This window comes from Pipistrellus kuhlii, unplaced genomic scaffold (assembly GCF_014108245.1).
Source record: "Pipistrellus kuhlii isolate mPipKuh1 unplaced genomic scaffold, mPipKuh1.p scaffold_m20_p_56, whole genome shotgun sequence".
In the NCBI taxonomy this organism is placed as follows: domain Eukaryota; kingdom Metazoa; phylum Chordata; class Mammalia; order Chiroptera; family Vespertilionidae; genus Pipistrellus; species Pipistrellus kuhlii.
Genome location: NW_023425558.1, coordinates 89,028 through 103,580, shown reverse-complemented (window position 1 = coordinate 103,580; position 14,553 = coordinate 89,028). Strand labels below are relative to the sequence as shown.

At 49.8% G+C, this 14,553-nt stretch overlaps 1 long non-coding RNA gene across 4 annotated transcripts; it reads right to left on the bottom strand.

Annotated features, from left to right (window-relative positions):
* Window positions 1-249: 249 nt before the first annotated feature.
* On the bottom strand, window positions 250-8,887 carry LOC118706915. Of its 4 annotated transcripts, XR_004984146.2 has the most exons (4): window positions 8,873-8,887; window positions 5,954-6,052; window positions 751-1,764; window positions 250-570 (listed from the first exon to the last, which is right to left on the bottom strand). It is a non-coding gene; the product is annotated as an uncharacterized LOC118706915 (long non-coding RNA). The 4 variants fall into 4 exon arrangements; XR_006740181.1 differs by lacking the exons at window positions 5,954-6,052; window positions 8,873-8,887 and having other exon boundaries at window positions 751-2,410; XR_006740183.1 differs by lacking the exons at window positions 5,954-6,052; window positions 8,873-8,887 and having other exon boundaries at window positions 250-492; window positions 751-2,410.
* Window positions 8,888-14,553: the final 5,666 nt, after the last annotated feature.

Here is a 14,553-nt window from a genome sequence, read left to right as displayed (position 1 = left end):
CCTTAGTTTTAAAATCACTTCAGTCCTTTTAGAACATTTTTTTAGCCTATTTCCCTTCTAATTTCCGGGTATTCTTCTAAATTTGTCCTGTTCTACAGCAATTTAAGCAACGTCGTCTTCTCAAAGCTAACTCTGCACCACCAGAAATTAAACTCATGGGCTTTTATAATTCTTATTAAATTATTAAAAATTTAATTTCCTCCTTTTTTCCTGTACTATCTTTTAGCTGAAATATTTTTCTTGACAACCTTCTATCTTCTAGTTTTCTAAATTTGTATCTTCTCGTTTATCTTCTACTTTTCTAACTTGTATCTTCTCATTTTCTATCTTCTATTTTTCTACTTAATCTGTCTTCTATTTTTCTATCTTCTATTTTTTACTTCTCACTTTCTATCTTGTTTTTCTACTTAACTTTTATCTTCTCATTTTCTATCTTCTATTTTTCTAAACTTGTATCTTCATTTTCTATCTTCTATTTTTCTACTTATCTGTCTCATTTTTTCTATCTTCTGTTTTTCTACTTAACTTTTATCTTCTCATTTTCTATCTTCTATTTTTCTACTTATCTGTCTCATTTTTTCTATCTTCTGTTTTTCTACTTAACTTTTATCTTCTCATTTTCTATCTTCTATTTTTCTAAACTTGTATCTTCATTTTCTATCTTCTGTTTTCTACTTAATCTGTCTCATTTTCTATCTTGTTTCTACTAAACTTTATCTTCTAATTTTCTAATCTTCTATTTTTCTAAACTTGTATCTTCTCATTTTCTATTTTTCTACTTAATCTGTATCTCATTTTCTATCTTCCATTTTTCTGCTAAAAAATTTTATCTTCTCATTTTCTATTTTCTATTAAATCTGTATCTTCGTTTTCTATCTTCTGGTTTTCTACATTTGTATCTGTGCCCTTAGTTGCTTTGGTTAGTTTGTCTCAATACTTTCTCTTCTGCTTTCTACCTTTTGGACTTAGTTTTTCTGTCTTCTAAAATACGTTTTATCTTCTATTTTTCTGTCTTCTCTAAGCCTTTTTCTTCACCTTCCTGTACACTTCTGTCTTCCAAGTTTTCCATTTCAAATTTCTAATCTTTCTCCAAAATTTTATCTGACTTTTAAATTAACAATTGCCCCATCTTGCGCTAATAATGCCGTAAGAGCAATTTGGCTTCACAGGACAATCTTTCCTGCGTCATGAATTTGAAGGTCTCTCTTAAGTCACCTTCAATTTTCTCTTTTAAATACGGCATTTAATATATAGTTTAACCATCTCCAATTTTCTTTAAATGACAATTTTGTCACCTACGGTTTAATGGTATTTTTAGTTTGCCCTTCCATTTGAGTTTAGGCTTTTGCAATCCTATCAGCCATTTTCTTGAAAATGATTTTTACTTCGTAAAGAAGTTTCATGTTCTGGAAATATTTTTCTTCTCTCTTCCTTTCTGAAACTACTTTTTAGGCAAGCCTTCATTATATTTTCCCTTAAATAAGATCTTTGTTATAAAGGTTAAAATATTAATGCTAAGCAATATCTCAGTAAGCACCTTCGCTATTTACATTTCCTAAATAATATTATTTTCTATCTCTTTTTAATAGAATAGACTTATCTGGTTTCCTCAAGTAGCGCCTCAGCCTCAGCAGTCACCTCTGCGCTCGCTGCCTGAATGCCTGCCGCAGAGCCGGGAGAGGCGTATTTATGGGCGAGGGACAACTCACACTGTTGGCACTCAGTAACCCTCCGCAGCCTTTGTGAGGGAAGCAAAAGTAGTCCCTAGGAAAGGTTAAAAATAGAATCTGGCTTACAAGCTTTTCTAGTTTTTTCCTAACCGTTTATGCAAAATAATCGCAAACCATGTACCCAGAGATATTTGTGACTCATTAGCAAGTAGATTTGAGCTGAACATTTGGGCAAAAACAATGGAAATCACTTTTAGGTCCACCATCAAGCAGCTCACCAAACCTCAGAGCCATCGCTTGGGAATTTTTTAGCAGCTTTGAAAGCACCTCTCCTCGAAGTTCAGTAGGTACTGGTTAGTGCTTTCCTGAAGGCAGGCTAATACGGGTTTTCATTACGTAACAGAGACAGCAGCCATTTTGGCAAAGTGCTGAGGTTTTCCCCAAAACTGCCCACGTCCTGTGAGTTGGTTCTGGGGTTATACCGCGTTCTGATCGCCCTTTTATTTGAGAAATCTGGATTATCTGCTTAACAATCGCACTAAGAGAAGATGTCTGACACAAGACTGCTGTCCCGGCAACAGGGTCGGCGGCCACCAGCGCTCCCGCCCTCGGAGGCACCGTGCGGCTCCGGTTATGTTAACGCTTCCCGCTGCGTGTGCCCGCCTGCAGCTGGGCCCTGGCTCTGGCTGCCCGCTGAGACACCAAACCGAGCCTGCGCTAGCAGTTCCCCAAAGCGGACCTCCCTGTGTCCCTAGGCTTTTCTCTCAAAACCCAAACCCGCTGTCACACTGCGTGTCAGCGCCCCTAAGCCGCCCGAAGAGCGAGGGTCGCCTCCGAAGACGCGGCGACCTTGGCGGCCATGCCGGGCAGCTGGCAGCGCTGCTGAGGAGGCGCTTTTCGGGGCTCGTCTCACAGCCTGTCGCCTCCGGTCTGGCTGCGTTCTTAACACACCGACTTCGCGCTGGAAGGAAGCTTCTAACAGGCCTGCCTCCCTGCAGCTGGGTTTTCTTTTTACCCCCCTCTCCCCCATGTCTCCCCACTGAGCCCGGCTCCGGACGGGGACCTGGCAACCCCGGGGCCTCCCCAGCGAGGCCTGAGGGAGCGGGGACAGTGGCACCGGGCTCCCCTCACAGGCGTCCACGCGGCCACAGTGGCCGCACAGGGAGGGCAAAACCCGGTGAGGCGGCCGGGGCGGGGGCTCAAGGACTTCATTTTCCTCAGATTGTGGAAGCCCCCTCAGCTCCGGCCCCCGCGGGCGGGAAGGCCTGGGCGGCGGGCGAGGCGGGGGAGGGGCGCGGCCCGGCCCCCACCCACGCCGGCCCCGCGCAGGGATACGCGGGCGGTGAGCCGCCGCCTGCCTTTGTGAGGTGTTGGCTTCCGGGCGGGCGTCACCGGTTCCAGCCGGTTCCAGCAGGTTCGAGCAGCCTCGCGGAGCCGGCGGTTGGCGCAGCGCGCCACTGCGCAGGCGCGCCCCGCCCCCAGGGCTCGTGCTCGGCCTGGGAGGGCTGTGGGGGAGGGGAGCGGGGCGCGGGCTTCCTGGCCGCCCCTCCTCCCGGTCCCCCCTTCCGTTTCCAGCCTGGGCCTGCTTTTTCTTCCTTTGTCAGTCATCCATTTAATATCTAAAATGGCACGTCTTTAGGCAGTAAATTCCAAGAGGGGAAGATGGAGGTTAGTGACCCGATATAGGTTAGAATGGCAACTAAATAAAGACAGGGACTGAAACAATTTTGAATAAGAAATACAAGTACTGTAAGAGAGAAACACAGAATTCAAAAGACTACATTATTATAAGTTTAAAACAGTAAGAGAAAATAAACAATTTTGAATAAGAAATACAAGTACTGTGAGAAACACAGAATTCAAAAGACTACATTATTATAAGTTTAAAACAGTAAGAGAAAATAAACAATTTTGAATAAATAAAGACAGGAACTGTATAAAATCAACGCTCTTTTTAAAACCCCTTCGGCTCCTGTAAGTGGCAGTGGTTGTGAAAGGGCTGGGGACCTGGCCTGGGGTCTCTAGCAAGTGAGGGCGCTGCCTCCTGCAGACCCCTCCCCTCCCGCACCCCCAGTGAATCAGGGCTCATGTCAGCAGCTCCTGAGGGACCTGGTTTCATCTTCCCCTCTTTTCTCCTCCCCGCTTCCATCCAGAGTGGAATGTTACTGAGAGGCAGATGGTTCCCTTCAGACACGTCTTGATGTCTGCTCTGGGACTGGAAAATTTTTACAGAAGTTTAGCACTGAAAGAAGGAACACTGAGTCACCTCCTTTTACAAATGGGGATTGGGGAGTCTGGGGAGTGTGTGATTTGCCTAAAATCAGATGCAGCTCATTAGTACTAGAACCTATTCTTGAATCCCAGAATTTAGACTTAATGGTGCCTCCCTCCTCAGCTCCCAGCCCCCTACTCACGGTCTCCCAGGACTTGTCAGCCTCCGGGCCCCTGTTATCTATGGTCTTTGTCCCACTCTGGAGCCCATGAGGTGAACGTTAAGAGCACTAAAGTGCTTAAAATAATGTATAGAATGTCCCTAAACTAGTCATTCCCGTTACAGAATATAGCATTTTTCTCATATTGTGAAAATGGTTGTATATTATTTGATTAATTCTCCTTGGGTTTGAGGAAAGGGAGAATCTGAAAGCAGCTCAGCTAAGAGATGGCTTGCCAAGGCCAGAGAGAAAATTCTAATTTTTCTTTCCTGATTGGTAAATGAAAAATATTTTAGAGATGATATGGACACTAACTCCTGTTTTTACTGTTCAGGCCCAAGCATTGCTTGCCTTCATCTCTCCTGGCTTTTGCTTCACAAAACAGTCTCTACAATATTCCGATTCCTACCTCCCCTCCTTTATATATTGATTTAAACAAGATGGTAAAATCACCATGTTCTTTGATGAGATTAATATGTGCCTTCTCTCAACTCTTCGATTTAAGATCTTTAACTAAATTGCATTTTTTCAAGGCATTTTTCCCCTTGCCTGCATCCATGTTCCAATTAACTTTGGAATGTCTGGTTGATAGCTGGTGCCCTCTCCCCTGGTACTTTGTTATCCTCCTCAGTCTAAAAATCTAGTCTTCCTTTGAGCCTAAAGATACAAATTTAGAGGGCAAATCCATTTTAGCTGATTGTCTCATGTTCCCTTCCCCCACCCTCAAAAAGCCCAGCCTAAAAATAGGAGGTCCTTGGTCCAATCACTCAGGGAGGAACACCAAGGTGACCTTGGGCACTAACCCAAATAACTTCTCAGCAATTTTTCTCGGTGTAGAATGAGATTAGATGACAGAAGTGATCTAATTCTACAAAATGCGGTGAACAAAGCGATGGGAGGAGAACATGGGCGATTTTAGATCCTGGTTTCCCTTCAAGGAGGCAGAGCACCCAAAAGGACTAAAGTAGCAGTAATTTAGAATGAGCACGCAGGTAGCGTTGCCGAGCAGTCTAAGATGCTGGATTTAGAATGAGGGCTCTGCCTAATCCCCAGACTCACACCAAGGCCAGACACCTCCAGAGAATGGCCGAATCCTTCCCTTTAGGGCCAGGCTTCCTCAGAGAGAAGCTTCTGGGGCCCTCTGTATTTGGCTCTGGGGTCCAGAGGCCAGCCACACCTGGATCCCCTCCAGGCCTCTTGTTTGATTTCAATCTCATCCTTGATTTTTTTTCCTAATCCTGCATTACCAGAGACTGTTCTAGAAGGGCAATGGGTGTCGCAAAGAAACAGCTTGCTTGTTTTCTGAAGACTAGGAATTTGGAGTTGCCAGCCCCCTCCTGCCGCCCACCTTCCAGAGCTGATCTCCGGAACAATGACTGCACAAAACCTTCAGCTCCTTCTCTGCAGAGCAGCCAGATCCGGCCGCGGAAAAAACCCAGCGATGACTCAGCTCGCAGCTCCATTATGCGGAAGAGATATCAACAGCAATTAGAAGTGGCTAAAGGAGAAACATCCTTAATCCCGAGCCGTAGTTTGAAGACGCCTGGTCTAGTGAATTAGACAGATAGGTAAACCAATCACAATATCATGTGATCATTGTATTTGTGATGTCTATTATAACAAAGATATCTGCCATGGAAAATAGGTCTGGGGTGGGAGGGATGGAGGCTAGTGCTGCATAGGAAGTAAGGGGTGAGGGGGCATAACCACTGCCCAGAACTGGGAAATGAGAAAGTACGAATTTATCTGTTGTCAGCCGAGGAGCGCCTGACCTCTAGAATATAATTCACAATGACCTGAAAGTTTCATCTTTTAATAGCAAAAACGTTAAAGAGGTTCCATTTTACTCACCAATGTCAGGAGTCAGCTGACACACTGACACAAGCTCGGGCCTGTTGTTAGGCTGGGAAGAGTCCAGAAATAATTCCTGACGTTATTTCTTGTTCTGCCCTAGGGGGTAAAGTTAAGGATTCCTAAATGTGATGGAAAGGTATAGTGTTAGAAATTCCACCCTTAAAAATAACCTCTAACCATGAACACAAACACTGACTGACGTGTGCAAATAGTCATTCTAAAAGCTATATCTGGAAAGAAGAAAGCATCAAAAGTACCTTCTAGCAAAATAAATCACATGGAAGAGAAAAAGGGGGTGGGGGTGGGGCTGGAAGTGGCTGTGTAACCTGGTCTTCCCCCAAAGTGCCGCCAGGCAGAGCAGCCCCTGGCCTCCCCCCACACACACACACACACTGTGTGGAAGAATCCGGGAAACCCTTCCCTCATCTTCCTGAGAAAAGCATCCATCTTCTAAACGCACCTCCCTGAGACTCAGCGGGGTTCTGTGCGATAGACCCGCCTCTGGGGTGGGGACAAAGGTCTCTTGAAAGAGCAGTTCCCCACCCCCAGCCCCAGAGCTCCATGCTGCTAGTTCCCTTTAGTTTATTCCCCACATAACGTGTTTGGTGCTGGGCCCTGCAGCCTGCTCTGTGGATCTTTCTAGAAGGCCTGGGTGTGGTGGTGCAGCGGCAGCACTGTGAGCTGTGGGAGGACAGCGGCAGCGGCGGCCAGAGTATGGCTCTCAGAGGAGCAGCCTTAGCCCCCTCCCAGCAGAGACTTACTGACCTCCTCTCCCGGCAGAGCACAGAGAGTGAGGCTTCCCTTGGCCTCCCATTGCCCCTGTGTGTCTGCAGGACAGTGAACCCAGCACAGCTTTCTGTTCTGACAGCTAAGAGCACTGTGCCTGACCTCTTTTCAGTTCTCTCAGCCCCCTGGGAGGGGGGTGCTGCTGTCATCCCCTTAGAGGGCTGAGGAAACGGAGGCCTAGGCCTGTCCTGGTATCTTAGTTCTTGGCGCACAATAGAAGCGCCACACATGTCTACTGAGTGGTGGATAAATTGGAACAGTATGTCTGGAGATGAGAAAGCCAAGCAGAACCGTGGAGAGAGCCTGGTGACAGATGCCCAGTAGGCGCAGCGTGACTGAGCCACCAAAAGCCAGCGCGGAAGGGGCTGTGAGAGAACCGGGTCCCCCTCCTGAATGTCCTACAGAGACACTGGCCCCAGTAGCTCAGTGGTAAGGGCGGTATCAGCAGGTTGTTGAGCTGTCTAAGGCCTGGGGAATTGTGCTGAGTGTTGCTAGTAAGGAAGAAGGAAGTGATGAGACCATGTGATGTGACTGTACAGGAACAAGGTGAGATTTTTTTAAAATATATTTTATTGATTCTTTACAGAGAGAAAGGGAGAAAGATAGCTAGAAACGTCGATGAGAGAGAAACATCAATCAGCTGCCTCTTGCACACCCCCTACCAGGGATGTGCCCACAACCAAGGTACATGCCCTTGACCGGAATCGAACCTGGGACCTTTCAGTCTGCAGACCGACGCTCTCCAGGCATCTTCAAACTACGGCCCGCGGGCCACATGCGGCCCGCAGAGGAGTCTGATCCGGCCCGCCAGGTTTTTTGAGCAGTGAGCGAAGCCGAGGTGTTACAGTAGGAATTAGTAGTTCATATAGTCCGGCCCTCCAGCTCTCTGAGGGACCGTGATCTGGCCCCCACTTTAAAAAGTTTGAGGACCCCTGCATCCACTGAGCCAAACAGGTTTCAGCGGGACAAGGTGAGATTTGACATGAACGCGCTGCCATCAGGATGGAGTGACTGCATGGAGCGGGGACTGTGTAAGAAAGGGGAACTGCTTCCCTCTCTGAAGGAAGAATCTAGAAAGACTGTGATCCGAAAGGGCAGGAGAGAAAACCCAAGGCCGCCTCAGGGCTCCATGGAGCTCCGGGTGGGCATTCGCCCTGGAGCTGAGGGGAGCGAGGGGAAGGCTCAGGCCTGCTGTCGTTCCCTGTGTGACTCACTGCGGGAGGCGTGTGTCCAGCCCTCACTGTGCTGGGCCTCTGAGGCCTGCTGAGTGGACCCTCAGAAATAGCCCGAGGAATAGGGAGGCTTCCCAGTGAGTCATGTTTATCCCTGCCTGCGATCTGCTCTGTCACCCACTTTGAGGTCCCCGGCAGATGTTTGTGTTAGCATCACAGACGCACTGCACACCCAGCAAGAAGCTCGTTAAACATTTCACATCTTCCGTGTGTGTTCATTCTTTCTCAACACAACTGTGGCCCACACCCCACAGAAACAAGTCTTGTGGAACAAGGGGACAGAGGTCACCCAGCTCCAGGAACTTTGCCAATCATGTATTTCTCAACACATGCCAGGTAAAAACAAGCCCATGGCATTATGGGTCCTTCCAGGGGCTGAGGTCATCGGAGAGCTGCACAGTGATGGGTGGAGTGGGTCTTATAGCTCCTTAAAGTGAGGGGAAGCAGGAAGGGACACTAAAGTGAGGTCTACCAGGGCTTGAACTTCCTAGAGAGGGGTTTGAACTCTACTCTTTGGGCAGAGGAGGGCTCCTGAGCTGGGCGGGGCCCTGGCTTTGGGAAATACCGTGGCTGCTGTTAACAAGGTGGCAGAGCGGTGGGCACTGGAGTCCATTCTTTCAGTCCAGGCAGGCCAGAGGCCATGGAGGCCTGGATTGGGGTGGGTGGTGGCCATGGGACCAGGGACAGGGCACAGATATAGAAAATCTGCCTGAGGCTCTCAGCTTCCCGCACTGCTCTCTGCAGCACCCTGGCGTCCCCAGAATCATGTTCTTCACTCTTGATGACACATCTGCTTGGAATATACCTCCCTGCTCTTCAGCCTACGGCACTCCTCTGCAAGGGCCTCTCGGGCCAGCATACCCAGTCACCCAGCTTCATCAGCCCTCAGTTATCTCACCCTGATCTCAGCACAGCCTCTAATTCCTGGGTGACGCTGTGTTGTTAGCATGTCTCCTGGCTCCTCTGAAGGTCAGTGGGAATGCGAGGTTTGCAGCCAGGTTGGTGGAGGATGAGGTGCCACTGCTGGAGCCTGAAAGTGGACGGAGAAACCTCAGGCTCGCTCAAGCCTAACGTGGGAGAGGTGGTCTGTATCCACCTCACTGAGGGAGACACACACACACACACACACACACACACACTGCCCCCCAGCTGTGGACAAAGCACGCAGACACCATAGAGATGCCATTTTGTCCTGTTTGGTAACCTCACTTTATTGCACTAAGGCCGGGGCTCCATCTGGCCCCACCCCAGCTGTTGCTTCGGCGGGAGAACCTCACTGGAGGTGGGCGGGGCTGGGATCCTGGGCGAGGAGAGGGGGTTGGGGAGGGGGAGCGCTCTCGGTGTCATCCCAGCTTCCCTCTCACAGTCACTTCTTCCCCTTGGGAGCTGTGAGAAATGAATATAGAAAATGCTCCAAGAGAGCGGAGCGGAAGTGGCACTCCCCGTTAGCTGCCTCTGGGCTTGCTCTGGGCCCCCACCGGAACTGCCCGGCTTCAGAGCCCTGACCGGATGGTGGGAGCTGCCGTTCCTCCCTTTGCCTTCCCCGGAGAGGAATTCTGGGCCCTGTCGGATGGGGTGACAATTCCAGTTTCCAGGTGGCACAGTGCCCTGGAAGCTCTGACCACCATCCGTGGCTGTCGGGGTCGCTGGGGGAGCCTCGCCTCTCCAGCCTGCAGCCCACCCAAGCACAAAGCCTTTGTGCTGGGAGGAAGGAGGAGCTGAGAACAGCGCTGGGAAAAGAACTGGGGTGGAAATTTCCATGGCCGTTCTGCTTCAGCAAAGACTTCAGCTGAGACCTTTTGGCCCGGGCAGAGACCAGTAAGCTACAGACCATCCAAGTCACACTGAGTCCCCTTCCTCATTGTCCAGATGCTTTTCATTTACTGTCCCACCCTGAGCCAGGGCCGTAAAGCTCAACCAGTTGTGTTCCTCTGTCCCCTCTTTCCAGCCCTGCTTGCTCTCAGAGCCCTAGTCCACAGGATTCGGTGACCTGGTTCCTGAGCCCCGCCCGTCAGGAACCAGGTCAGAGTCCTTTCTGGCTGCAACAGGCTGCTCAATGGCCGGTCCTTCCTGCAGACTCCTGTGGCCTCTGGGGTCCAGTGACCTCAGCAGCACTCCTGTGATCACACCTGCATCAGTGACTCATCTGCTGTGACCTTAAGCTGCGGCACATGACTTCTGTTCTGTGTCATTGTCACTAAACATCCTTGAAAACAGAGTTGGGGTCTTCCTATTGCCCTGCCTCAGCTCAGAGTAGCTCTGCACACTGCCCAGCCAGCACCGGGAACTTGCTCCTGGGGCTGGTGGGGACTCAGAGGCTGGCCTCACCCCACGCTCCAGCTGCTGGTTCCTGGATGGCCACCCAGCACTTCCCCCACAGCACTGTTTGTAGGCCTGACTCCCTCCCTGTCCCCAGCCAGAATCCAGCCAGCCAGTTCTGCAGGATGAAACAAGGACGGGTTGGGCTGGGCTGGCCTTCCCACCAGCCCTCAGCCCCATGTCCTTCCTCGCAGCCTCAAAGTCACCCTCCTTGTTTGGCGAAGCCTTCCTTCAGCTCCCCGAAAACCCTGGCTCTCGCCCTCCTCTGCACTCCTCCCCCACCTCATCTGGGCCTGTACACAGCACGCATTAGACGCCATCATGGAGAGAATGTCAACACTCCTCCACGCCTGCTTCCTCATGCTGGCTCTCTGTGGCACAGGCAAGTTGCCTAACCTTTGAGTCAAGTTTATTCCTCAGTGAGAGAGAAATGACCTATGCCCTACTCTCTTGTCAGGGGTGTGAGGCTGTCGGGAGCTCGGTTCAGTGCCAGGCTGTCACTACCAACCTGGACTACCTTCCTCCCCTCCAGCACCGAGCACAGGGCAGAGCGTGCGCCCCCTCCCAGGCCCTGGGTTTGCCTGGGCAGGCACCGCTGGGGAAAGGGTTAAACACTGCAGTGACCTCATCCCGGCCCCTCAAGCAGGAAGCAGGCAGAGAAGGTAACAAAATCAGGCTGAAGGCTGGTGGAATTTTCCAGTCCTCATAAACAGGACCAGTCTGAGTTGCTAAGGGAGATCACCATGGAAACGGTCACGTGTGCTGGCCTTCTTGTTATTCCAACCTGGCTTGGGGCCGATGACTCAGGCTCCAGGCCTCTGATTGGCTGCCGCCATGCTCTTGCCACTGAAATCCAGCAGGAGATTGGCCCATGGCAGTAGCTGGGCTCGCGTTAGGCCTGCCCCTCCCCCATCTGGAGCCTGCTGGAAGCCGCTGTTTGAGCCCCGAAGACAGATAGGCTGCCAAAGATGTTGCCATAGCAACTGCCTTCCTTTCTGCCCTACTTGGAGTTAACAGTTAACTTCTTTGTAGTTGAAGGACTTTTCCAAAGGCAGAGAGGGTGTCGGCCATTTTACACGAACCTGACTTCATTCTTTCGAAGAGGACAGCCCTCGGCTTCCTGAGAGCCTCCACTTAACAGGCTGGTACCAGTCCATCCTGGGGCCTTGGCGTCCTCTGTGAGATGAAATGCAGGGTGGGGCAAATGTAGATTTACAGTTGTTCATATGGAAAGTAATACAATAACCCAAAATAATCAAAGGCTAATATGCAAACCGACGGAACAGTGGAACAACCAGTCACTATGATGCACACTGATCACCAGGGGGCAGACACTCCCACAAGGGGAGTGCCGCTCAGCCAGAAGCCCTGAGCTGGGCTCACTGCTGGCAAGCACAACAGCGGTGGCCGGAGCCTCTCCCACCTAGCAGCAGCGCTAAGGGTGTCGGACTGCCGGCTTAGGCCTGCTCCCCAAACCAGCAGTCCGACATCTCCCCAGGGCTCCTGGACTGCGATGGGGCACAAACGGGGCTGAGGGACCCCCAGGAGCACACAAATTTCATACACCAGGCCTCTAGTTAATAAATAATAACACAAGAATAAACTCTGGTCCTGCTGGCATGGCTCAGTGGTTGAGCATCAGCCTATGAACCAGGAGGTCATGGTTTGATTGCTGGTCACGGCACATGCCCAGGTTGTGGGCTGGATCCCCAGGGGGTCTTGCAGGAGGCAGCCCATCAATGATTCTCATTATTGATGTTTCTCTCTCTCCCTCTCCCTTCCTCTCTGAAATAAAATATATATATATTTTAAAGGTATAAACTCTGTGTTTCATGTACTTACAACTATAAACCTACTGTTAGGTCTGATAAAAAAAATGGATCAGTTGAATCCATACCCCCTCCCCTGAGCACTGACCTTTAGGCCACTTTACAACCGACATTCCCTTTTTGCTTAGTCACTTGTTAGACCACATTCCACTTGCTAAGACCATTATCTTTCCCCTCAGGACCCGCCCAAGAGAATTCTCTGCCCAGAAAAAGCCCACCTAGAGTCTTTTATTATTTTTAAAAATATATTTTATTGATTTTTTTTACAGAGAGGAAAGGAGAAGGATACTCAGAAATATCGATGAGAGAGAAACATTGATCAGCTGCCTCCGGGGATGTATCCACAACCAAGGTACATGCTCCGACCGGAATCAAGCCTGGGACCTTTCAGTCCACTGACCAACGCTCCATCCATTGAGCCACACCGGTTAGGGCCCACCTAGAGTCTTTTAAACCTCTGACTCTGACTCCCCAGTCCCTGGATGCTGATGCCATTTGGGGGCTCAGCCCATCTGGTTTTCCAGATGACCTAATAAATTCATAACTGTTTACCCCTTTTGGCCTTGTTTTCTTTTAAAAATATATGTTTTTTAATTAATTTCAGAGAGGAAAAGAGAAACATCAATGATAAGAGAGAAAACTTGATCAGCTGCCTCTGGCACACCCCACACTGGGGATGGAGCCCTCAACCTGGTAACCGTGACCTCCTGGTTCCTAGGGCAACCCCAACCACTGAGCCACGCTGGCTGGGCTATTTCCTTTTTATTTATTTATTTAACAAGAATATTTTATGGATGGTGTTGAAAACATCGTTTAAAAATAAATTAGTAATGTAATCCAAAAAGCTGGGAGCCATACTGCTCTGAAGGGAACTATTATATGTGGTTCTAGGCCTCAGGCCTGAGCCTAGCCAGAGCCCAGAAAATGGCTGATCCGCCCTGCGAGCTGCGGCTCTTCCTGGCTCCTCCGCTGAGGCAGCAACTCACCGTGAACAACGCCTTCAGCAGGAGAGCTGCTGCCGTCACCACCACACATCCCTGTGGGAGAGATTTCTTTCCAGCTGCCAGCAAAACGTTTGCTTTTCCTGAGAAATGAAGATACTTTTCCTTATGGGCAAGGTAAATCATGTACCAGATTCTGCTCCCTTTTTCTTTGGTTCCCGGGAAGCTCAAAGCCATAGGAGGCACAACTTTGGTGGTAATGTAGGATTCAATGAATTTTTCTTATTCTATGGCCTTTTAGCTATTATTTTTGTTCTTTTTTGAAAATTTTCTTTTCTTCTCATTGGTTCTAGAGAGAGAGGAAGGATGCCTCCCTTATGTGAACCTGAAACGCAGGTATGTGCCCAGACCAGGAATCAAACTGGCAGCCCCTTGGTACATAGGATGACACTCAACCACCGGAGGCACTCCAGCTGGCTCACTGCATGCTTAAAAGCCGACTCCAATCCTTTGTGTAAAAGGTTCATAGGAAGAGATAAATTAAAAAAATTAGTAGAACAGGGACAGGGCTTCCTATCTTATAGTTTCAACTTTTTTTCCACTGTTAAAATTCAATTTTATTAATCTAGTTTCAATTCTTTATATGATATGGAACAGACCTGCATTCATTCAACAAATACCCTCCTTGCGAGGCAAAGCTAGTGACAATAAGGTTTCTGCCTTCCTGGAGCTGACATTTTCGTGGGGGAGTCAGGCAACCATTCTGGTGTCTGGAGATATCTGGAGAAAGGAAGGTGGCGGTGGGACAGAGAGAAGGAGAGGAGGAGACCCCTCTAGACAGGGTGGGAAGGGAAGCTGAGTCCGAGGATGAGCAGGAACCAGCTTTGAGGAGAGATGGGTGAATCTGGACAAAGGGAAAAGCAGGGTGGACAGGCAGGGTCGGGATCACCTCTGGGGGAAGGGCTGCGCCCCAGGCCAGCAGGCGGTTCCTCCCCTCCGCCCGGCAGGAAGCTTCCAGTAACAGGCCGCCTGGCCTTGGCCTGGGAGTGTGAAATAGGCAACTGTGGTCACTGCCCGCAGATGCCTGTGCTGAAATCCATGCCTACAACCTTCTTCGTGGGCGGAGCCCAAACCTTCTGACCTCCCACTTACCCTCAGACGGTAGCTACCCTGCCCTGGCTTCCTGCACCCCTGAACTCGGTCCACCTGCTCTGGGCTGTGCCAAGGGGCAGGGCCAGGTTTACATGGACCAGCACAGCCCAGTGGAGCCCCCCTAGTTCCCACTTGCCTCCGGAGAGCAGAGCTGGGTGCTGGGGAGGAGGGGGTGCTGTTCAGGCTCAGGATTCAGCTTTCACTGGGTGCTGGTGCATCAGTCATCACCAAACACCTAGGTCAAGTCCAAACCAGAGGGGCTCCACCTTCTCCAGTTTGTTGTTTATTTTTTTTATAGCCAAGATAGGAATGTGGGAGAAACCAAGGAGCTGATGGAT